The 23653-nt window shown below is 46.4% G+C and overlaps 1 protein-coding gene and 1 long non-coding RNA gene across 18 annotated transcripts in view; one reads left to right on the forward strand and one right to left on the reverse strand.

The window, feature by feature from the left end:
- Thrb (thyroid hormone receptor beta) overlaps positions 1-16230 on the reverse strand; it is a 339826-nt gene extending 323596 nt beyond the window's left edge. For 6 of the 17 annotated variants that reach the window (XM_087584974.1, XM_087584960.1, XM_087584968.1 and 3 more), the window contains exon 1: positions 15597-16230. The gene's annotated coding sequence lies outside the window, so the exon portion shown is untranslated. 17 annotated transcript variants of the gene reach the window in all.
- On the forward strand, positions 15554-16571 carry LOC120096914 (uncharacterized). The gene is made up of 2 exons (XR_015638641.1): positions 15554-15683; positions 15955-16571. It is a non-coding gene; the product is annotated as an uncharacterized LOC120096914 (long non-coding RNA).
- Positions 16572-23653: the final 7082 nt, after the last annotated feature.

Consider the following 23653-nt stretch of genomic DNA (forward strand, 5'->3'; position numbering starts at 1 on the left):
GAGAAACGTGGGGAGGGCAGACTTTAGACTAGGGTTTAAAGTTGTGGCTTCAACTAGGGAAGGTGTAGGCCCAGGAGACACTCAGCCATGTCCTAGCACAACTTGGGGTGTGTATCAATATTAATGGCACCCACTGATGAGAGGGCAGGGGTGAGGCATCCCACAATGCACTGGGTTGTCCACATTCCAAGCAATTCTCTGCTCCATAATGTCAGCACAGAGGTTAGCAACCTGCCTAAAGTTCCAGAGAGAGGGAGGGAGGGAGGAAGGGAGGAGAGAACATGCATTTCCCCAGCTCCTCCTTCTTCCCTAAGTTATAAGAGATATGGCAGAGCCAATGAGGCTAGGTGTACCTCCTGCTTCAGTGGATCCATTTCTAATAGTGAAGGCAGCTGCTGATGGGGTCAGACGAGAACCAAGCCAAAGCCCAGAGGAGGCCAGCTAGCCTCAGGGAGGGTATCTGGGCTACTCTACAATGCAAGAAGTCAGTGAGGAATGGTGGAAATGTGGTCACAACTGCTGTGTCCTGGCCTCCTTGTCTCCGGACTGCCAGCAGCTGCTGTCCTTTGCCCAGGTATGAGGTTTGCTCTTGTCTGCTGAAGTGCCAGACACAAGATGTCAGAGATGAACCTTATACAAGTCCTCCTTGGCCTGTCAACTCGGATGCCCCAGTACCGACAATAGCACATATCATCCATCATCTCTCAGGCATTGCTCTGTCCCTGGCTCACAGTCCGCACTGTCCCATCGGTGGTAGTTTGTACTTGAAGCCACTTCTCGTGCAAGTCTTAAAGGAGTCCAGGGCAGGAAGCAGCGTTGGGCAGGGAATGCTGTCATCAGAGTGTGGAGCATCTGCTGCCCCTCCACAGAATCCCCTGAATGAAGGACCATGCACACACAGCCTTGGAGCTGGTCCCGCTGCCTCCAGACCTTCAGAAACACAACTTTGGGCACATTCCATTCCCACCCAGGGAGGGAATAAGCAAAACCACACATCTTTTGCTCAAAGAAAGCAAGGATCAAAGGAGTTGGGAGCATGAACATAATCCCCATTAGTCACTGCAGCCCCTCTAGTCAGATCCCTACAAGGCTAGGAGAGTTTAATAAGAAGCAGAACATGGCTTAGAGAAGGGGCAGAGGCTGAAGGTAGAGAGGTTGAGGCCAGGGTGGGGGGCAAAGTCTGTTGTAACAGTCCCAGAGCGTAGCAGCCTCAGAGAATGACCAGTGAGCATCAAACCCACCGAACAACAGAAAACTATTTTAAACTTCTATTTTAAACACTGAGAAGCAATGAGTACATGAATGGTAAGACCCCCAGGACGATACCCAATTGCTAATCATCCTTGTAGGGGGAATTCTGAACCATAAGGGGGGGAAAGGCCTCAATGAATGCTAGAAACTGGAAAACCTGCTACAAGCACTCTGTGGGCAAAAGTTCTTCATGGTGCGTGACTTCGAGTGCATGGCTGTGTGCGTGTGTGAATGTGTGAGAGTGTGTGTGTGTGTGTGTGTGTGTGTGTGTGTGTGTGTGTGTGACTATGTGTGTGTGTGTGAAGGGTCTCTGATGTCAGTCTCAGAATATTAGCCCAGCAGGAACTTGTCACCTCAAGACCTTGCTCTCATAAGTTGAGACTGTGGGCTACGGATCCCTAGCTGGGGGGTTATTCACATACAGCACCATTGGGGTACACTGCTCACAACTCAACACAGCCGAACGAACAGTCTGCTGCATCTTCTCACCTTTATGGAGAATTCCAGTTTGGGACTCTGAGTTCTCTCCAACCCCATGAGAAGAGAAGCATTTTATCTCGGGTCTGTTGGGATTGGATCATGCGCTCTGTCTCTGTCTCTGTCTCTCTCTCTCTGTCTCTCTCTCTGTCTCTCTCTCTGTCTCTCTCTCTCTGTTTCTCTCTCTCTGTCTCTCTCTCTCTGTCTCTCTCTGTCTCTCTGTCTCTGTCTCTGTCTCTGTCTGTCTCTCTCTGTCTCTGTCTCTGTCTCTGTCTCTGTCTCTCTCTCTCTCTCTCTCTCTCTCTCTCTGAGAAAAGAATAGGCAAGCTTTTCTGCAGGCCAGCCTATTCCCTTATTCATAACTCAGGCCAGCCAGCAGGCCTTGTAAGTGTATATGCTGGGTCATCTGAGGACACTGGGGTGTTCATTTTAAAATTAGATTCATCCTAATTATATGAAAACAGCCCACATGTGGTTGGCCAAAACACCAGGAAAACATTACTCAGCACCTGCCTGCTGGGTGTGCCTTCACCAGGACAACCCTAGACTGGTTTAACACCAGGTCCTGCCCTCTTAGAACTTCAAATCTAACAAAGAAACACCTCGTTGACAAATAGGAGTTCTAGATGCTGAGCAGAAAAAACAAAACAAACAAACAAAAAAAACCCCCACAGATGCCATTAAGTGACCTAAACACATAGTGTTGTTCCCTGTAGACAGAGCATGAGGGCTACTCACAAAAGTGACATGTTTCCTGGACAGAATCAGAAAGAGTTTCCATTTTGATCCTATACATAGGCTTTCTTCTTTATTTTCAAGCAGAGGACCAAAGTTAGGGCCTCCGGTGGGTTAGGCAAGCTGCATGAGAGCTCAGCCCCTTGCTCAGGGTGTGTGTGTGTGTGTGTGTGTGTGTGTGTGTGTTTATGTGTCAGTGTGAGTGAGTGTGTGGGTGAGTGTATATGAGTGAATGTGTGTTTGTGTGTATGAGTGTGTGCATGTGTGTGACTGTGAGTGAGTGAATGTGTGTGTGAGTGAATGTGTGTGTAAGTGAATGTGTGTGTGAATGAATGTGTGAATGTGAGTGTGTGTGTGAGTGAATGTGTGTGTGAGTGAATGTGTGTGTGAGTGAATGTGTGTGTGAGTGAATGTGTGTGTGTGAGTGAATGTGTGTGTGTGAATGTGTCTGTGTGAGTGAGTGTGTGTGTAAGTGAATGCATGTGTTTGTGTGTGAGTGAATGTGTGAGTGTGAGTGAATGTGTGTGAGAGTGAATGTGTGTGCAAGTGAATGTGTGTGAGTGAGTGTGTGTGAGAGTGAATGTGTGTGTGAGTGAATGTGTGTGTGAGTGTGTGTGAGTGAATGTGTGTGCAAGTGAATGTGTGTGTGAGTGAGTGTGTGTGAGAGTGAATGTGTGTGTGAGTGAGTGTGTGTGTGTAAGTGAATGTGTGTGTGAGTGAATGTGTATGTGTGAGTGAATGTGTGTATAAGTGAATGTGTGTGTTTGTGTGTGAGTGAATGTGTGAGTGTGAATGAATGTGTGTGTGAGTGAATGTGTGTGTGAGTGAATGTGTGTGTGAGAGTGAATGTATGTGTGAATGTATGTGTGCGAGTGAGTGTGAGTGTGTGTGTGTGTGTGTGTGTGAGAATGAATGTGTGTTTGTGTTTGTGGCAGGGGCATGTTCAAAAGTCTGTGCATACTGAACTCATTTTTCTTTTAAAAAGAAAAACAGTGGTAGGGACTGAGTTTAAGTCTCCTCACACATTACAGATATATTCTCTCCATAGCCGAGCATAGCCTTATCACATCATCTCTGTCCTGGCTGGTTTGTGTGTCAACTTAATACAGGCTGGAATTAGCAGAGAGAAAGGAGCCTCCCTTGAGGAAATGCCTCCATGAGATCCAGCTGTAAGGCATTTTCTCAATTAGCAATCAAGGGTGGGAGGGCCCCTTGTGAGTGGTGTCATCCTTGGGCTGTGGTCCTGGGTTCTATAAGAAACAGGCTGAGCAAGCCAGGGGAAGCAGGTCAGTAAACAGTGCCCCATCCACGGCCTCTGCATCAGCTCCTGCCTCCAAGTTCCTGCCCTGTGTGAGTTCCTGTCCTGACTTCCTTTGGTAATGAACAGCAATGTGGAAGTGTAAGCTGAATAAACCCTTTCCTCCCCTACTTGATTCTTAGTCATGATGTTGTACATAGGGATACAAACCCTAAGACAATCTTTTATAAGGGATTTGGATTTGGACGGGTCTAGGTTTTGATCTCCATGGAGTTTCTGAACTCCTCCCCATATCACACGCAGGATACAGGGGCCCTCTACTGAACTCATCCACCATGGAGCATCAGATTGGCATTCTCCTTCACAGGGATTATTCTGAGGTCTAAACGATACTGAGGGTCAAACTTTAGGGAGCATCGTTCTCATGCCACTTAAAGAATTATAGAATTTGCAAATTATAACAATATCATTCCATTGTGCTCTATTACTGTCGCTCAAGTTCAAAGCCAGTGGTCAGAGGTGTCATGGCTGGGAGGTGGCAAGGCTGGGGATCCCACTGACTGCCTTGTGTGCTGGTGCAGATGCACGTTTCCCTCTGCGCTCTATACTCCAGGCCCTGATCTCCATCTCTCTAATGTGGGGCTCACAACCGATCAGGACAGAGGACCTTCCAACCCCTTCACTATATATGAAAGTAGATAATATTCATTCTGTGGACCCTTACAAAAAGTTCTTGCCAACTCTTGGGCTAAAGATAAATGAGAATGGCCTAATTTACCCATAACTAGCATTTTATTAAAAATACTTTTATTTGTAATTAGATGGCATCTGCATAATGCTATACTGTATATGAGGCCAGTAAGAGGAGCGGTTCCCACCTTGTTCTCACCCAGGATATCACTGGAGCCTGCCTGTGGGGTCACCACAAGCTGGGGAAAAACACCAAGAGATTCACTTCTGCAGGTTGAAATACCAAGAGTTAACGGAAAGACACTATCTGGATCAACTGTTTCACACTAGGATACTCCAACCTTCAGAAATCAGTGAAGGCTTGCAGTCAGACGTGTAGACTGGAGAGCTGAACCCAGGAGAGTGGAGTGCACCCCAGTCTGTGCTCCTGACAGGTCTCAGCAGGATTCTGCTTATCACGTCTTTGTTCTCACAAGTCTCTTTCCTTCTTTCTTTTACTGACAATTGAACCCAAAGTCTTGTACCCGTTAGGCACCATCCCGAGCATCCCCTCAGTCCTCCTTACGCCTTTCTTAGAATAGAACATTTTAACAAGAAGTAATAAGGTTTTTCAGGAAGGCAAAAGTATATTCATTTATAATCCTTGCCTTGTGTTTATTATCCACACCTCTCACAGTTCCATTATGGGGGTATTTTTAACCGGCCTGGCTGAATATATGATAAAAGATATTTATTATAGGAACAATAAATAAATAAATAAATATCTTTTTGTAATTAATACAGAGATGACCAATTTTAGTAAGCAATACTAAAACAAATACTATGAAAATTAACATTTTATAGAACAAACTTGTGTAATGCATCATTTTAACATCCTTAAGCCCTTACTTTAGAAAAATAATTCAACAGCTCTGTCAGGTTACCAAGGGTCAGCTCTGGCTTTCTGCCCCCTGATGTCTCCGTTAATGTACTTATGCTGTTTAACAGCTACTGAAAATTAAAACACAGCAACTAACACCTTCATACGGTTCATGCCAATTTTTCTAATATGCTGAATAAAATAAAATATAGATTGAAATTAGATTCACTGGTTGCTTTTCATCAACTAATGAGATTATGAGACAAAAATTTACCTATTCGACTCATACCAGACTTCCTTCAGACAGGGCAGTGGTTGCCACCAGAGGTTTCCAAACTTCAAGCTACCGTGTTGTTTAAAGAGTAAAGCTTTATTGATGTGTGATATGCCCGTTTGCTTACATCTTTCTATGGCTGTTTTCTCTCTGTAGTTGTGGACACGAAAAGATTCAAGAGAACCCCTATGTGAATGTGTGTCACTCTACGAACCATTACAAAAAATTCTTCCCAACTCTTGGGCTAAAGGTAAATGAGATTGTTGATTTTACCCATAATTATCATATCATGACTAGGAAAGTCAGGCTCTGATAAAGCAAGGTATTTATTAAAGCTACTTTTCATGGTAATTAGGTTGTGCTTGTATAACGGCATAATCTCATCCCTCCACACTTAGAATTTTGATTAAAGAAATCAAAATCCAGATGGTTAGGATATCAATAATCAATACTAAGTAAATGTATCAATACAACAGCAGCACCATTTCTCTCTGGTCACAGAGGAGCAACTGTGTTTCTGTCAGACCCAGGGAACACAAGCACAGAGCTAATGTCCTCTAGTGTCACACAGGACTGTGAAGAAGATGAGAGAGTCTTTAAGCTTCCTTTGAAAACATCTCAAAGAGAATCTAACATGTTCTCTGTTTTCAAATGAAACTTGAAGTTCCCTCAAGTATAAAATTATCCTGCCAAAAATATCAGAATTAAGATGAGAAATGTTTCACATGTTGAAAAAAAGTTAAGCCTGCTTCCGAAGACATCAGGCAACAGGCAAAAGCTGAGGCTCAGTCAATCTTCCTCCCTTGGCCAGGGAAGGCATCTGAAGTCTGTCTGCCCCAGCAGCATCTCTTGCTTCCTGCAGGCACCAGAATCCTCACAGGTTCTGAATGCTTTAAACCATCTCCACTTCCTGTGTTATTTCCTGTTCTTTCTGTCCAGAGCCCTCTCAATCCCTAGCTAAATCTGTGCTGACCATATCACAGGACTTACCGATACTGAAGGTCCTTATCCAACACTGACAGAATATCTAACACTGACAGAACCTCAATGTCAGCCAAGGCTTAGACCGAATACTCACAAAGGCAGAAGCTGACTACTCTGTGAAGCCAGGTTAAGCCAGGACACAAATCCCTGTACTCCCACCAGCCAGGCCTGGCCCATTTCTGGGGAGAGGTCCTTACCATAGGACCTCTTTGCTGTCCATCATACAGACTCTGTTAACAGTTTGGGCACTTACAACTGGTACCACTCACATTAGCGGATAGAAGGCAATGATGCTTACAACCTACAGGGTACAGGACAGCCCCCCACCAAATACTTATCTGATCCCACATAGTAATAGTGTCGGCCACTGAGACACTCTGTACTATATACTGTGACCTCCTGTTCACTGTCCCAAGAGGCTCTGCACATTTCCTCAGGAGAGACTTTTAGTGTTTGCCGTGGTGCTCTCACACCTACTATTACTCCTGGTACATAGTAGATGCAGCTCATTTGGGATGGATGGACGCACTCCAGTGGGGAAGTATATTTTAAAGTTTTGCTTTAAGGAAACTTCAGTTGTCAAACAGCTGATCATATATCCCTCTTTTTTGTCCCTACTTTCTTCCTTCCACTTCCTTCCTGTTACCTTTGTTTGTTTGTTTGTTTGTTTGAGACAAGCATAGCCTGATGTTGTCAAGGCTGATCTCAAGCTTAAGATTCTCCTGCCTCAGAATCTCAAATGGTGGAATTACAAGTCTGCATGCCGCCGTGCCCATCACGAGAACGTATCTTAAATAACAGTAAATACTACGTGTGGAATGCATTTCCATGCACACCTTCACCTTGTAACGATTAGTCTACAGAGTGTACGACACAATTATAAACCTAAAGAAATAAGATTATACCCTCCAGGGCCTCGGGAGTGCGGGTGTTTGTTGAATTCTGTATAGGAGCTAAGCTACAGAATAAATCAGCCTCAAAGGCCATAGTTTATATGTTTAGGGGCATTTGGTACTAAATTCCTTTGGTCTTTTGGGTTTTTTTTTTTTAATGAAAAAATTAGACAAGACTCAACAGCCGTTAATTTTCCATGGCCTGGCTCCATTTGAGGCATAGTGAAAATCTTCAGGTACTGGAAGATTGCAGAAATTACAGGCAGTCTCGGGTGGGCTTGTAAAGGAGAAATACAGACGAGGATGGCTGCTCTCTGCATGTACAAATTACTACTTTAAAGATTAGAAAATAAGTCAAGACATGGTGTACATCATCATGATTATATTTTTAAAGGAATAGGGCTGGCTCTAAAATCACCATGAAATACTTCTGTGGTGGTATGAATCAGCGTCACATGCAAACTGCTAGGTTTTTTTTTCCACGAAAAGCAAACATGTTCCATTCGTGACGAATGCAGGAAGACTTAAACGGATGCGCTTGATATTAAAAACGAAATACCAAGAACTCAGGTCCACATACTCTCATGAGAAACGCTGGCCGTCCGTTGCTTCCTGAATACGCATGCGTGTCATACACAGTCAATCAAGATGGCGCAGGTTTAATTACCTGCCCTCCTCACTCTTGGAATCCGTAACGCGCACCAGTGTCAAAGCAGACTCCGGGACACTAGTATGAAGTTACTATGCTCAGGATTTCTAAGGCGCGGCTGACCAAGAACAAGAAAGCTAATAGTAAAAGACAGGGTCTGCTTCCGTGTTCGGGTGCCAGAGAGAGGGATGGAAAGGAGGGAGGATGTGGGGCCTGGGACGTGGGCATGGGTGGCATTTCATACCATGGTCTGAGCAGTGCCTTTGTCTCTATGCGTGAGAACACGACACGTCCCGGACACAGAGACAGGGTCCGCCAGCTTGGGCATGCAGGTTGGTGAGACATTGGTGCATCCAGCAGAGAAATGTGAGAAAAGGATGAACCAGGCGGGAAATAGCACGGTTGTTAGCACCGCTCATCCTTTGCTGGGCCCATATTGCTGAACCCTGGGAAACCAGTCCTGAGAAAACACAAAGATGGTGGAGGGCAGTCTCTGATCCATCCTGCCTGCATAGGAGCAATGGAATATTCGCGTCTGCCACTCAACCATGAATAGCACCTCAACTCTCCTCAACACAGAAGCACAGCAGGTGCCTCCAACTGCCCATCTGCACTCCAGCTTTGGCTTCCATTGACTTACTACTCAAGGCTCCAATAGTTCCTTAAAGCATGCACCTCAGAAGAGAGCAACAGTTCCCTTAAGCCCTCTTTGGGCTCTAGAAACTTGGGTGAATAACGGTTTAGCTGATCCTCCCTAAATGTTGGGTGTGCCCCACCGTGAGGTAGCAATATTCCATTAGGAATACACCAACACACATAAGTGCATGTGTTCAGTACAGAACACGTTTGGCATTCGCATTTGCAATGTCTGCTAAAACAGGATGCAGGAAAAAAAAAACTAGAAGAAAGTATCAGGATGAAGAAGATGAAATGGAATTCAGATGTGTAGACTAGCGACATCTTCAAACCACGAGTTGGACCATGAATGTGAACCTTGGTTTTGGGTCTTTCTAAAACCTCTACGGCAGCAATTTAAGGTTATATTTTTCTGGCCAACGCCTCAGATATGGTTACTCTGGGTTTTAAGTCTGGATATACATGTCGTGCAGATGGGAGGTGTCATGAACATCTTCGGTCATTGGGCATGTTTTCCAGGGTGCGCCTTTCGCGACATGTGTCTGTGGTGACGAAAGGGCCATAGGATGCTCCCACAGACACAGCTTGTCAATCCTCTTGGGCTCAAATCCAGGCCCTCTGACTACCATGTTAGTAGCATGGTTCATCATAGACAGTGGCTTCTCACTGACCAAGAGTTGCTGGTACACAGGGCCTCCAGGGTCTCCCTAGAGTTAGGGCACTACAGACACAAGAACATTAGCATTTGTGTCCGCCATTACTCTGATTCCCAAAGGAGAGGAAAAGCTGTGATCCAGAGTCTGCACTGGGTGTGGTATCTGATCAAGTTCCATAGTGCACTAGAACGTTCTGGAAACTAAAGTGGAAACGAGTATACTTTGTCGGAAATTCATTAGCCTCAATACACTCAAGCCCTTAGCTTCATTTGGTGAATCCTGGTGGGGTTCTCACTGTACCACAAGACAAGCGGCTCTTAGAAATAAAGTGACTCTATTCCAGCCCTCCCTCAGCCAGGGGTCTTAGATAAACCTCCAACAGGCGTGTGTCTATTTCCTCAGTGGAGGACCCTGCAGCACACCTGCGGCCCACCTGTCACTGGTTACACTCTGAGTTTCAAAGCATGTAACATGCCAGGGCCAGGTACATGATAGACAGACAAATACTTGCAGGTCGAGAAATCAAACCAAGGCATGAAAATGACAAACAGGGTAACTTGCCCTAATCACAGAAACAGCCCCAAGCTCTGGCTCCTGGTGTAACCCAGACACTCATCTTTGGCCAAGCCATGTTGCAAGATGGTGCTTATCCTGACATGGAAGAGAAAGAGAAACTGTCCTGTCCCCACCCACCCTCTCCCAATAACTGTACCCATGTGCCAAGGTCTTTCTAGGCACTCCATGTAAGGGATGGGCAAACACCCACACACGCTCTCATCACAGTTTATAAGTGGGACAGAGAAGGAGACAGATATGTCACCCTGAAAGACAGAGCTACAGTGATCAAGGCACAAAACATTAGGGATCCCTGCTCTGCAAGTCTAAGGCTACAGGGTCATGTTCAAATGCCCAGCTGTCCTGTCCTCTCCAGTTGCTCAAGACAAAAGTCAGGCACTGCCTACAGACACACCAGATACAGAGAGAGTTAGGTAAGTAGACATGTTAGCCACTGATCACACTCATCTTCTGAGCTCTTCATAAGTGTTGAGGCCAGAACCTGGACCACTGGACCACAGCAGCCTAGTCCCACAGAGAAATCTCCATCAAGATTATTTTCCTCATCACTCTCTGCATTTTTCTCCTCTTGAGAGTTTTCAGAGACATGGCCACATGAAGAGGTCCACTTTATTCTCTGTGCCTCTGTCAGGTACCACAGCAAACATTTTGCAAATGGCATCTGATCCAGTCTCCTGAATACCAAATCCAGGTAGATCCTCCCACCCTACCCCCTTTTTTTTTCTGGTAAAGTGGACCACGAAAACTTGGCACTTATTAACTAAACCACAGCAGTGAGCTCGTTGGATGTTGGTATGATTATCTTCCTCATTTTCTAAAACGCGGACCTCTTATTCCCTCCCACTACCAATAGCACTAACGTTATTTCACAGGATTTTTAATTAAAGGGTTATTTTCATTATTTATTTTACAATACATGCCTATGTGTGAGGGTGTGTGTATCTAAGTACAGATGCCCCAAGAGGCCAGAGGAGGGTTTCGGATGCTCTCGAGCTAGAGTTATGGACAGTTAGGAGTTGCTTGACTCGGGTGCTGGGAACGGAACCCAGGTCCTCTGAGAACAACAAGCACTCTTAATCGCTGAGCCATCTCTTCAGCTCCGTTCTGCAGGGTTTTTTTAATTATTATTATGTATTTACTCAGACACATTTCTAAAACTTAGTTCTCTATAAAAATAAATTACCGTGATTATCAGCTGCAATTTTCTTGTGTTCTGAATTGGCAAAAATTGCTGCGAATAATAATTTGAAAGTGACCCATTCGGTACCAAACGCTGGTCATTTGAAAATCCAGATAACTGAATATTCCTCACAATTGCCTGGACCAGAATATGTTTATGAAAGTGGAAAAAAAATGTTGGGGAAGGGGAAACCCAGGACAGACTGGCTGGTTAACAGCACACAGTATTGAGCACATTATTTCTAAGTCTATCACCAAGAACTTTTCTAGGTTACGTTAGACTCAGCAAGCCTGATGTCCCCCTCCCCAGCCACCAGTTTTGTAGCCTAAACACTGTCACTGTCAGCCCTTGGTCTGCCCAGAGCTGCCGAAGCCAGGGGCCATGTTATGACCTCGAAGTATGAGAAGTGCTTGAGTTCACCAGGTGATGAGCAGTCTGGTGCTTCTCTCCAGTCCCGACAGTGCCTCTGCAGTGAGGAAAATCCTGCACAAACTCAGGTAACTAAAGGTCAATGTCTTCAGGAATCAAAGGACAGACATGAGTCCAGCAAAGACACTGTTGAGGATTTCTGCACAGCCAAGGCAAAGGCTGGGGGAAGGAACTTGGAGAATTAACTACACAGAAAGGCAGATCGGATACTACCAGAGGGAGAGCAACAGAGAGAGAGAGAGATGCAAAGATCGACACATCTGCAAAGATGCCAGATCCCATGAGAGAGAGAGAGAGAGTCTGTGTGAGAGAATGTGTGTCTGTGTGTGTGACAGTGTGTGTGTGTGTGTGTGTGTGTAAGAGTGTGTGTGTGTGTAAGAGTGTGTGTGTGGGAGAGAGAGTGTGTGTATGTGTATGAGAGAGAGAGTGTGTGTGCCTGAGAGTTTGTGTGTGTGTGTGTATGAGGGAGGGAGGGAGGGAGGGAGGGAGGAAGAGAGAGAGAGAGAGAGAGAGAGAGAGAGAGAGAGAGAGAGAGAGAGAGTTTTCACACCTCACTAGATTTTAGGCATGTCCAAAATGGTAATGGTTGAAGTACTTAGTCAGGCATTGGGGTCAGGACAATGTTTTTTCCTAATGTGTTAAAATTTACCCAGTGCCTATGGGGTACTAAGTATTCTCCTAGATGCTGGGAGAACAAGAGTGCATGGAGCCATCAACACTGCTGTCCTCCTGGACTCCACGCTGTCAGCTGTCATCCAGAACACTCAGAATTCAGCGTTAAAGAGGAAACTCACGAGTATCAGAACAAAAGAACAGTTCTGACCATAGCCAGTATTGAGGGGGGGGGGGAAACAGAACAAGAAGCAGAGAATCTTTGAGAGAGAAAGCAGAAGGAAAGACTGCCTACTGCCTAAGAAGGTGGCATGGATCCTCCACTCTAAGAGCAAGAGACTAACGCAGCCAGTCACCTCTACTGGTCTCCATGGAAAAGATGAGCCTAGGACAGAAGGAGTTCTGAGGCTCACTGGTGACTCCAAACATCCATCCCTGGGTGGATCCAGCATCTACAAACAGGTAGGCAAGGAGAGGGCCTCAGCTTTCCCCTCCTAGGAAGAGTTTAACAAGTCATCCTTCTCCAGAGGTGCTGGGTCACAGGGAAGGGGCAGCTCATCTCTTGTTACAGCAGAGTTTACCACAAAGAGGCTGGGATGGGAGAGGTGGAATATGTATCCCCCTTCTAGTGCCAGTTACTCGATGTCAATGAGATTAAGCTTTTGCATTGTAATGCCAACAAGAATAGTTTCATTAAAAAATAGCAATTCTGAAGCAGTTCCTTTACTATAAAGTAAAGCAGATTTCCCTTTTCCAGTATATAATAAACAATAATAAACTATTGAAATTCATTTAAAAATAGGATCCTAATAGTATCCATTTAACACGGGAAAGCAATAGATTGTTCTTCTCCAATCTCTTCACATAAACTGGCTCAAGCAAAAGCACTTTTTACTTAATTTCTCCCTGGATCAATCGAAGCACAGCCAATACGCATGAAAACACTCTAAACTCTGCCCCTGTTCAAATTACTTCCCACTCAAACACCTTTTCATTAATGGTTCCCAGCACATGATTTCTTTCAGAACGGGAAATAAGAGGCTGAAGTGAATTAGCGAGATCAGTCATCCAGAATATTCAGAATGAATCATGGAACGCTTCTTTACCAAAAAGAATTTTTTATCCTTTCGCAGCACAGTGAGGCAATATTTCATTATAACATCAACAAACACGCTAAACCAGAGGCAAATCATATAAAGATACTGCCCAACGGGTCTACAGTACTTAGTACGTTCATTAACAAAATTCTGTTCTCCTATTCATGCACTGAACAAAAGATGTTTGGTTTGATCAGTTTCAAACAGGTCTTTAAAACCGATCACTAGTATCTAGGATCAACCACACTGGAAGAGGAGGAAATTATGCAATGTTATTTTCTGATTCAACACAGCCCTTGAGTTCTCCACGTGCACGGGAAGGGCAGAATGGGATATTGAACTTGGCCGCCCAGCTACTCTTTTTCTTATTTGACTCACTTTAGGAATGCATAATAGGCCCTTTAAAAACTTCCCACTTGGGGAAAATTTAATAATAATAATAATAATAATAATAATAATAATAATAATAATCCATATATGCACACCCCGCCCCCTCCCTCTTAAAAACAAACCAGACGGTTTTAAGAATTAGCTCCAATAATGTGGTCACGGGAAATATTCCTCCCAAATGACAACTGACCCTAGCAATAGAAACCCTCCAAAGACGTCTTCCCCGGTCTTGGGGAACACAGCTGACACCACCCGGATCATCACCAACACGCACGACCCCGAAAGATGCTGCGTCAAGAGAAGCAAAGGAAAAGAGCAACTCTGGAGGGAGCGAGCCCGCAGAGCCGGTGAGAGGCAGACAGGCACTGACCAGCGCTAACACTCAGGAGCTTTCTCCTTTCCAAAGCCTGGAGTTCCCCGGCAGGAACCAAAAAGAGGGGGGGCAGGAGACCCACAGTCCCTTTAAATCGCCCACCCCCGCGCCTGTCAGCCTCTTCTGAACCCCCATGCCCTACAACTTCCTCCTCATGGAAACTTCCACTGGGTTCGGTGCCCAGGATGCCAAACTCCATTTCACAAGGAGCTTGTCCCCAGCTGGGTTCGGGCTTCAGCTCCCTCAGCACAGGGTGCCCGAGCCCGAGAGGAGCCGGGCGCAGAGGCCCGTGGCAGGGACAGCGCGAGGCTCTGGCCACCCGGGCCGGCCCGCAGGACCTGTACCCCCCACCCCACCCCTCTACGCCCCCTCCACGTCAAGTTACCGGAGCGCTGGAGCCTGGCGGTGGCGCCCCGAGGCGGCGCGCGGGCGAGCTGCGGCCGAGCAGCCGGTGGCCTCCGCTCTGGTGCTCGCATTAGCCAAGCAAAGTTAATCCCGCCGCGTCACGCCGGCCGCCCGCCCGCCCGAGGCTGCGCGGTGCTCGGCCGAGCCGCAGTCTCCTCCCCGCTCCGCCCCCTCCGCCACGGGGTCCCGTGCGGCGCCCGCTCCCCAGCGAGCTCTACTCCCTTGACCCATCCACTCTCCTCCAGCGCCCGCGCCGAGGGGAGCGGCGCAGGTCCCAGGACACTGGCGACCTCTCTGCTGAGACCTGCGCGGGCGGCGAGGTGCACGGCCCGAGTCCCGCCTCCCGGGTACCCCGCGCGCAGCCTTACTCGGGACTGGGATGCCAGCTCCCGGGCGGCAGGCGAACCGCCGACCGTTCTTCCCTTCTGGTCCTCCAGCCCGACCGATTCGCGCAGCAGCTGTGGCAAGCTCAGGCCACCCTGGCTCCTGCAGAGTCGCAGCGACGAAATGGCCTCGGGTTGTGCACCCCGTCTGGGCCCGAGCAATCCGCCACTTGGGTGCCCTGCGCACCTGCCGCCTAGGTGCGGGTGTCCTCCGCTACGACCCCGTGGTAACGGCGCCTTGTGCGCCACCCTCCCTGGGGTCACGTAGCTGCGGGTCTGGTGGCCGCGCGTCCACCCACCCAACTGCAAGCGCGCGAAGGTTCGAGTTGAGCCATCATTCCTGTAGTTGAAGAGGGTTGGGGTGTGACTGGGGGCAGGGAGTATGAATGACAGGAGACAGAGGGGATCTCCAGGAGCACAACCCTCAGAGACGCCCGACAAGCGCGGCAGGTGTCACCGCGCTCCTCCTTCCGCCCCCAAAGCACTTGTGGTGTGCGTGGGACCACGGGGCGCTCAGATCCTCCCGTGGCTCTGGCCACTCTGCGCCCCACACCAAATGGACAAAGCCTTGCTTGCCCTAAATGAGAAGCGCCCCCCCCCCCCCCACCTCCTGCACACCTCACTGAGTTGTGCCCGGTTGGTTCCACAAGTAGGATTTAAAGAGACACCTCGTTATTTCGCCACTGTCCTAGAAATAGAAATATAAAACCGGAAGACAAAAATAATCTCCACCCTGGAAGGGTTCTGTTTTTGCAAGCATAGCGCGCTGAAATGCTGAAAAGTCCGTACCTCAAGTCCTGAAGGTTGGGAACTAACCCAACGGGTGACAGTGTGCTGCTCCAGGTACCCAGGTCGTCTCCCAGCAGCGCCTCGGAGGTAGGTTTTATTGGAAAATGCAGAGTGCTGAGAGAACACGCAGCCAGTGGGAAGTTACACTTGCGACAAAACTACTTTGACTGAGGGCCGAATACAATTATGTTCTTATGAACAGTGTTAAAAAAAAAACCTTGAAATTCTTTCTTCAATACACTCATGTAACACGGTGTAGTATACCGAGCCTGGCTATCTCAACGGAGGGAATGATGTCTAGATTATTTTAAAGTGTTTTCTAGATTTCCCACGGGTGATAAGTTTTTTTTCCCCCCAGCGTTACTTGGGCACAGTCCACAGAAAAAGAGAAGGGAGAAAGGCCGACACACCTCTGGCCACAGCACTAACAACTGTGGCGAATCCGGAGCTTTCCGCAGGGCAGAGGAGAGAGAGCTGCGGCAGACAGCAGCTTTGGGGCTAGGACTTTGCCTTTTCCAGCGGCCGGCACAGACTCGGTTGCCCCTTGGATTCTTCGCAAGAAATCTGTGTTTTAATCCTCGCCCCGAATGAAGTCTCACCAAGAGCTTGCCGGCTCTAGAACGAGGGTTGTTTTGCAGGCAAGTTCCTGGGCTTCGCTCCAAAGCTGCCTCGGGATGTTTTGGTTGGTTTAGAGGAAAGCTGCGGCCTCTCCTACCCAGTTCTTAACCAGACAGCCCCCTGGCGGCAGCGAGGAAAAGCCTGGCTGGGCCCAGGTTTCATGTGGGGGGGGGAGGGGGCAAGCCTTGCGATCAGCTCTGTAATAAGGGTAGCACCGGGGAATTCAAGAGGCCCTGAGAAGCCTGGAGTCCCAGGACGTCTTACTTCTTTTCCTACACATGTCTCTGAGCCATGTTTTTGCTTAAATTCTCTCTCAAGAAAGACACACACTAAAAGTGAAATCTAACAGCCGCAAAAGGTTACTTTTCTTTGTTTAGATGGTTTTGTCTGATTTCATTTTGCCTGGAAAGTTCTGAAATAAGAATCAAAGTATTTAAAGTCTCGCGACACGACAGTGTTACAGGACTGGCTGTAACCGTGTTATGTAATCAGAGCGCTCCAACAAGGAAATCTGGTAGGATTCCATTGGAACGGGTATTGAGAGCTGAACCAGGCAGGTGGTGGTAAGGGGTTGCCCTAAGAGTCTGTTACACAATGCGGTGTCATGGGAATTCTCAGAGCCATGGGAACTCTCAGGAAGGCAAAGAGATATTCTAACCTGGGAGCACAGGGTCCCCAGGTCCGGTCTATGCTGACTTGTGATGCACAGGTGCTATTTCCAGAACCTAGGATTACAGTTCACCTGCACCAGCCTCCTGACCAATCTATGGATTTCAAGCTGATGATTCCAGTCAAGGAAGCAAGCCATCTGTTTCTTTCGGGCAGAACTACTGGGCGAGAAAGAGGCTGAAACACACAGCCCAAAAGGAGTGGGCTTGGGTCACAGTGCACCCAGCCATGCATCTTCATTTAATATGGCAAAATGTGGTGTGTTGTGAACAGTTATGCACTCTTCTTGAATTTTAGAACATTCTCTCTTAACTCCCGCCTTTGTGAACACTGCTTACATTTTTAGATCGATGTGAATGTCTTACTCACCTAACTAAGGGTTTTTTTTTTCCTGCCTACTGTGCCTATGAATCAGAATCCAGTTGGAGAAATAAAGCTCAAATTAGAACTGAACAGATAGAAAAGATGGTGGTTATGACGAGGAATGACATGGAGAATTGGGCGTGGGGTAGGGCCAGCCCCAAAGAACTCAGAGGAAGTTCTGGAAGATTTACCAAGTCATGGACAGATTTTCTGAGGGGGCGGAACATTAAATCATTTCATTAACCCAACAGCCTTGTCTGGAGCCTGCGGCTCTGCCTTGTGACTTAGCCCTGGAGAGTCTAAATCTTTATGTTCGCTATATGGACGCTGCAGGCCCACTGAAGCTGCTAAAATTGTAAAGTTCACTCCTAGCCTTTCAGGACAGACCTCTTAGGGAAGGTGACCGTTTCATCACTGATGGGTGGCAGTGAGAAAGATAAGGTCATTTAGTGTCCCTGGGGCGCCATTCCAGTGTCCCTTGTAGTTCCTGGGAATCTGCAGGTGGCTTAACTCCATGTGTAAAACGGCATAGTGTTTGCCTGTCACCAACACTTACCCTCTTTGACCTGCATCTCACCTCTAGATTAAATGCTGTGCAAATAGGTATTATACTGTATTAAAGGATTAGCATGCAGGAAAGCAGCTCTGCACATGCTCAGTACACAGGAGGGTTTCTCCGGAGTACCTTCAGCCTGGGTTTGATCGACTCCACAGATAGGGACCTCAAAAGGGGGTGGCTGACTGTAAACTGCCAGGTCAGATAAAGCAAGGAAGCAAAAGGAGCACAGGAGAGGAAGGGTCCAGTAAGACTGGCTTCGGAAGGCTGCTTCCGGAGCCGTTACCGGAAGTCAGAGCTGGACGCTTTCTTATTGGCCAGTCCCAAAGGAAGTCAGGAGTTGTCAAGGTGGTACGAAATTAAAAGCTGTGTCCTGCTTTCTGCATTCTGTCTTCGGGACTGTCGTGGCATTTTTTTTAAATGTCTCTTTTAAAAATTCTAAGTAAAGACAAAGACACGTTTTAAATCCCCATTGCACACTTTAGCTTTCATCTGTTTCGCCGGATCGGTTAGTGATGCAGTTCGAGCGGATTTAACCACGTGCAGTATTGCACTTTCCGACTCCTGCAGCTCACACGTGTGTATGTGTCTTGTCACGCTGGAACAGAGGGAGTGCAGAACAAAGCGCCCTCTATTTCACATCTTGGTAGGTACTTGGTTTGCATGCCAGCACTTTGGCATAGTGCTCTGGGAAAGAGACCAGGAAGGCCCCCTTCCTTCTGCATCCTCACTTTCAGGCCATCAGTGGGTGAATTCTGGGAAGAAACTGCAAGTAAGGAAGTACATGGAGGCCTATGCATGTTGCTGTTCACCAGGTTCAAAGCCAGCCGTGGAGATCATGGCTGCTTGGGTTGGCTGTGTCCGTTCTCAACGGAGCATGCATACTTCACACATCTCTTGGCTTTGCTCAGGTGGGTCCTGAGCGTCCCACGTTCACCGGTCACCAACATTTTACGTTTGAAGCACCAGGGAAAACTGTGGGAGACCTGCATTCTCTGTTTCCTAGGTACATGCATACAGCTCCTTGTACTATCAGATTTCCCTTCGAAGATGAAATCCTTAGTGACGTCCATTTGACAACAGTGGAGCAGTCAGTTAAGTGTTAGCCTCCAAAGCCCTGGGTTCACAACCATCCTAATTCTGGGACCCTTTGTTACATGTTTGTTACATGGGACTCATGTTGTAGTGGCCACAACCATAAAATTATTTTGTTGATCTTCGTAACTGCAATCTTGCTACTGCTGTGAATTGTCAGGTAAATACCTGATAAATAGAAGATCTAATTGTTCAACCGCCCAGGTGAGTTGTGGTCCACAGGTTGAGAACCTCTAAGCCCCATGCAAGTGCAGGTTACACACTCGTGGAGCTGACCCTATAGCTAAAATTCCTTCCTTTGAGGAAACATAAACGTCTACCCCTCCCCGTCCTCCTAAGGTCCCAACCACAAACAGAAGCCTGAATCCACCAACATTCACTCTGGGGAGCAAATAACTTTAGTGGGCTTCCTTACAAAGCATAGGCGAGGGGTTACTTACAAAGATGTGGGCGCTCCTCCTGCAACAGGCAGCACCCGAGAGTCTTTACCAGCAGGAATGAGGGATTTCCCATAGCCACACAGACGGATTCCCTACCTTATCTTCCCTGGCCTGTATACTCTAGCACTTCCCCAACGAGGCCATTAAAGCAGCATTACCTCCCACAAGTGATCAAGAGCACCTCTATACCCATATCCTCAGACAAGGGTCTCATGACTCTTCCCATACCCCTGTGAGAGGATGTAAACAGTCAAGAAGCCTCGCCAGGTTCAGCTGTTACAAGAGGGCTCAGCTGACCTCCCAGTTATGACTGTTGTTTGGTTTGGAGGGTAGTCATACACAACAGACATATATATATATATATATATATATATATATATATATATATATATATTGTGTTTATGTGTCAGAAACTAGTATCACGTAGGTGCAGAAGACATGGTATGTTGTTGTGAATAGCACGGAGCATGTAATGTAGTTAGTAGTTCATGTTTATTAAACGCACGCCCCAGGTTCCAGGCTAAGGACCTCACAGATCTTTGTAAGGTTTCTCAGAAACACAGTCAAACGGTATCACACAGTCCACTTTCCAGATGGGGAAGCTAATTCTGGAAGACAAAAATAACGCGCTCGATCTCAGACCTGGGCGCCAGCGCAGAATGTATACTGAGCTTGTCCGTGGGGGAGGGAGTCATGGGGCAGGCACGTGGGGCAGAAAGTAGAAATCTCTGAAACACGTCCCTAGCTCTTCGGCATGTGACAGTTAGAACAGCATCCAACACAAAACATAGAAACATGCCTGCTGCTAGTTAGGGAACTGCCACGCACATGCTCACCCCTCCTACCCCAGCTGGATGTAGAAGGTGCGACTACTAAGATGTCTTCGCGGGAAGGCCCTTCCCTTGCCTTGAGGAGACGAAACAGTCTCCCCCGCCTGAGCCATCCCACGATTGAACAATCAACAATCGGCTCCTTTTGTGTGAAGTTACTGAGACATGAAAGTGTAGTGACTGTATTCGTGGTTCACAGTGTCACCTTACACTGTCACCAGGCCACACGCCACTGAAGTGCAAACCGTCTCTTCACAAATACAGTAAAAATGGATGGACTTTGGCTTGTCAAGGCAGATTAGAGGAAGCAAAAGGCTAGGCTCCAGAAAAAATTTGGAGGCATGAGTTTATTGTTCTGAAGTGGACACATGGTAAAATACCTCAGTGACATTGTTCAGCTCAGTGTTTGTCTTTCTGATACTGGATTATCAGCACCCAGCACAACAGAGAACACAGTCCCAGCAAAACGGGGAATCTCTCCTTCTCTGCCAACCTTGGCCCCTTCTAGAGGTGGTCACTGTTAGCTTCTGTGATTACTGATCCGTTTTACCAGACCTTGAACTTCATTTAAACATTATCGAAAAGTATGTTACTTCTTGTATCTGCTTTCTTTTATTTAATGTAACATTTTAAGATGAATCCACTTAATTGTGTGGATTTTAAAATTCTACTTTAAATTTCTGTTTCATATTCTACCACATAGCAAGACCACGATTGTCTATTCAATTCCCAGTCGATGAGTTCTTGGTGTTTTCCAGCTAGTAGCTATTACAAATAAATCAGTGTTTACGTTCTTAAATAATTATATGGATGCCTGAACTCGTATTTCCTTTGGCACATGCTTAGGAATAAAATTGTTGGCTATCTGTCAAATCTGAGTTATTCTCAGTTAACACAGTATAAATAGTATACAATAATTGTATGTAATAAGATGTATTATTTAACATACAAGACTTGAATAAACTATTAGTTGTTATATATAACAATTGTATTGATGATACTTCTTGAGGAACCAGAACAATTGAGCAAGTAGAGAATGCTCAAATAACACCTGATGGTTTCGGTTCATTCTCCTTCTCTTTTTAAATTTTATTTAATCTTTTTTTATTCCCCTGCCGGTCCATCCTCTGTCTGTTCACATTCAGTTCATTCTTATAGCTACCATAATAAAACATTCAAAGTCAGATGAAGTCTATCTAGAGTGTTATCTAGCACTACCAATGTGCTCCAGTCAAAATTCAAAACTACTATTAATTACAGGGTCCATCTGCAGCTGCAGGGAACCAACCACACACTAAATAGCCTGTGTGAAAATGAAGGCACTAAGACAGTTCCATCACCCTTCCACTGTGGAGAAATTGGCACTTGATCCATTACTGGGGTAGACACTGATCAGCTTCCTATTACAGAAAATACCTCCACACACCAACACACACACTCACACAAACACACACACACCACAAACACACACCACACACACCACACACACAAACACACACACCAACACACACCAACACACACACTCACACAAACACACACACACCACAAACACACACCACACACACACACCAACACACACCAACACACACACTCACACAAACACACACACACCACAAACACACACCATACACACCACACACACACACCAACACACACCAACACACACCAACACACACCAACACACACACTCACACAAACACACACACACCACAAACACACACCATACACACCACACACACACCACACACACAAACACACACACACCACACACACAAACACACACACATACACACACAGAGAAACACACACACACACCACAAACACACACATCACAAACCAACACACCAACACACACAAACACACACAAACACACAAACACACAGTCACACACACGCACATACACACCACAAACACATACACCAACACACACATCACACACACCAACACACACACATCACACACACCAACACACACACCCCACAAACACACACACACCAACACACACCACACACACAAACACACACACCACACACACAAACACACACACATACACACACATACACACACACCACAAACACACATACACCAACACACACACACACCACAAACACACACACACCAACACACACACACACACCACAAACACACACACACCAACACACACATATCACACACACCAACACATACCACACACACAAACACACATACCACACACACAAACACACACCAACACACACACCAACACACACACAGACACACACACCAACACACACACCAACACACACACAGACACACACACACCAACACACACACCACATACACAAGCACACACACACCAACACACACACCAACACACACACAGAGAAACACACACACCCCACAAACACACACCACACACACACCATACACACACACATACACACAAACACACACATACACACCCCACACACACATTCACACAAGCAATCCCAACTCTGGGTCACAGTACAAAAGACATGACAGGGGGAAAACTTATTGGAATGAAGAAGGGGCAGGGGCAAAGGGATACAAGAAGGAAATGGGGTGAAAACTATCAGAATACATCATCTACGTGTATTAAACTGACAAAGAAATTTAAAAAAATTAACAAGAAAGTTCTGATTGATTAAGGTGTATCAAGCAAAGAGTGAGTGAGAAAGTAAGGTAAGAAAACCAAGATGTTTTAAAATTAAATCTTCATTTGTAGCTATCTGGAAGACAGTGTTCCGAGGAACTAAATCGGCAGCTCTCAGGTTCTCTCGGAAGATCTCAGGTCATCGAGGCATCATCTTCAAAGACCAAGTTGATATATATATATGCTCACATATATGTGTGTGTATATATATGAACACACACACATATATATGTGTATATATACATATGTATACACATGCAAGATTGCCCCTGACACACTCTCTAGCTTCTGTTTCCCTGTGTGGTTTCTCCCCAAATCCAAAACCATAAGCCCAAAGGGACCTGCCAGAGACCAGATCACCTCCAAAATTCTGAGCTAAACAATCGTCATTTTTGTACAGCCTCAGGTACTTTGCTACGACAGTGGGAAGTAAGCTATAACAAAATACGAAACCGGAAAATAATCTTTTAAATATTCAGGGGAAACATCCTTTCTGCTTCGGAAGAAAATGAAGCAGTTCTTACTCGTTTTCACAGAAGAAGCCAATTCTCCAGCTATAACAACAAGTATAATATGATTCATATGAATCCCAGCTATGCTCGAATCCTTAGCATCCCTGAGGGAGCCATATCGGGAATGACACTCATAAATTCAATTTCACTTGCTTTTGGCATTGAGGACGATGTGGGATTCTCTGAAATCTACTTCCCTGTGCCATCTCTGTCTTTTACAATAAAACCAGCTGCATCCTCACTGTGAGAAGCCCTAGTCTCCGAGCATCTACAAACAGCTGGAGAACATATTTTAGGAGAACCAGCGAGAATACAATTGGG

This window comes from Rattus norvegicus, chromosome 15 (assembly GCF_021556685.1).
Source record: "Rattus norvegicus strain SHRSP/BbbUtx chromosome 15, alternate assembly SHRSP_T2T, whole genome shotgun sequence".
Classification (NCBI taxonomy): Eukaryota; Metazoa; Chordata; class Mammalia; order Rodentia; family Muridae; genus Rattus; species Rattus norvegicus.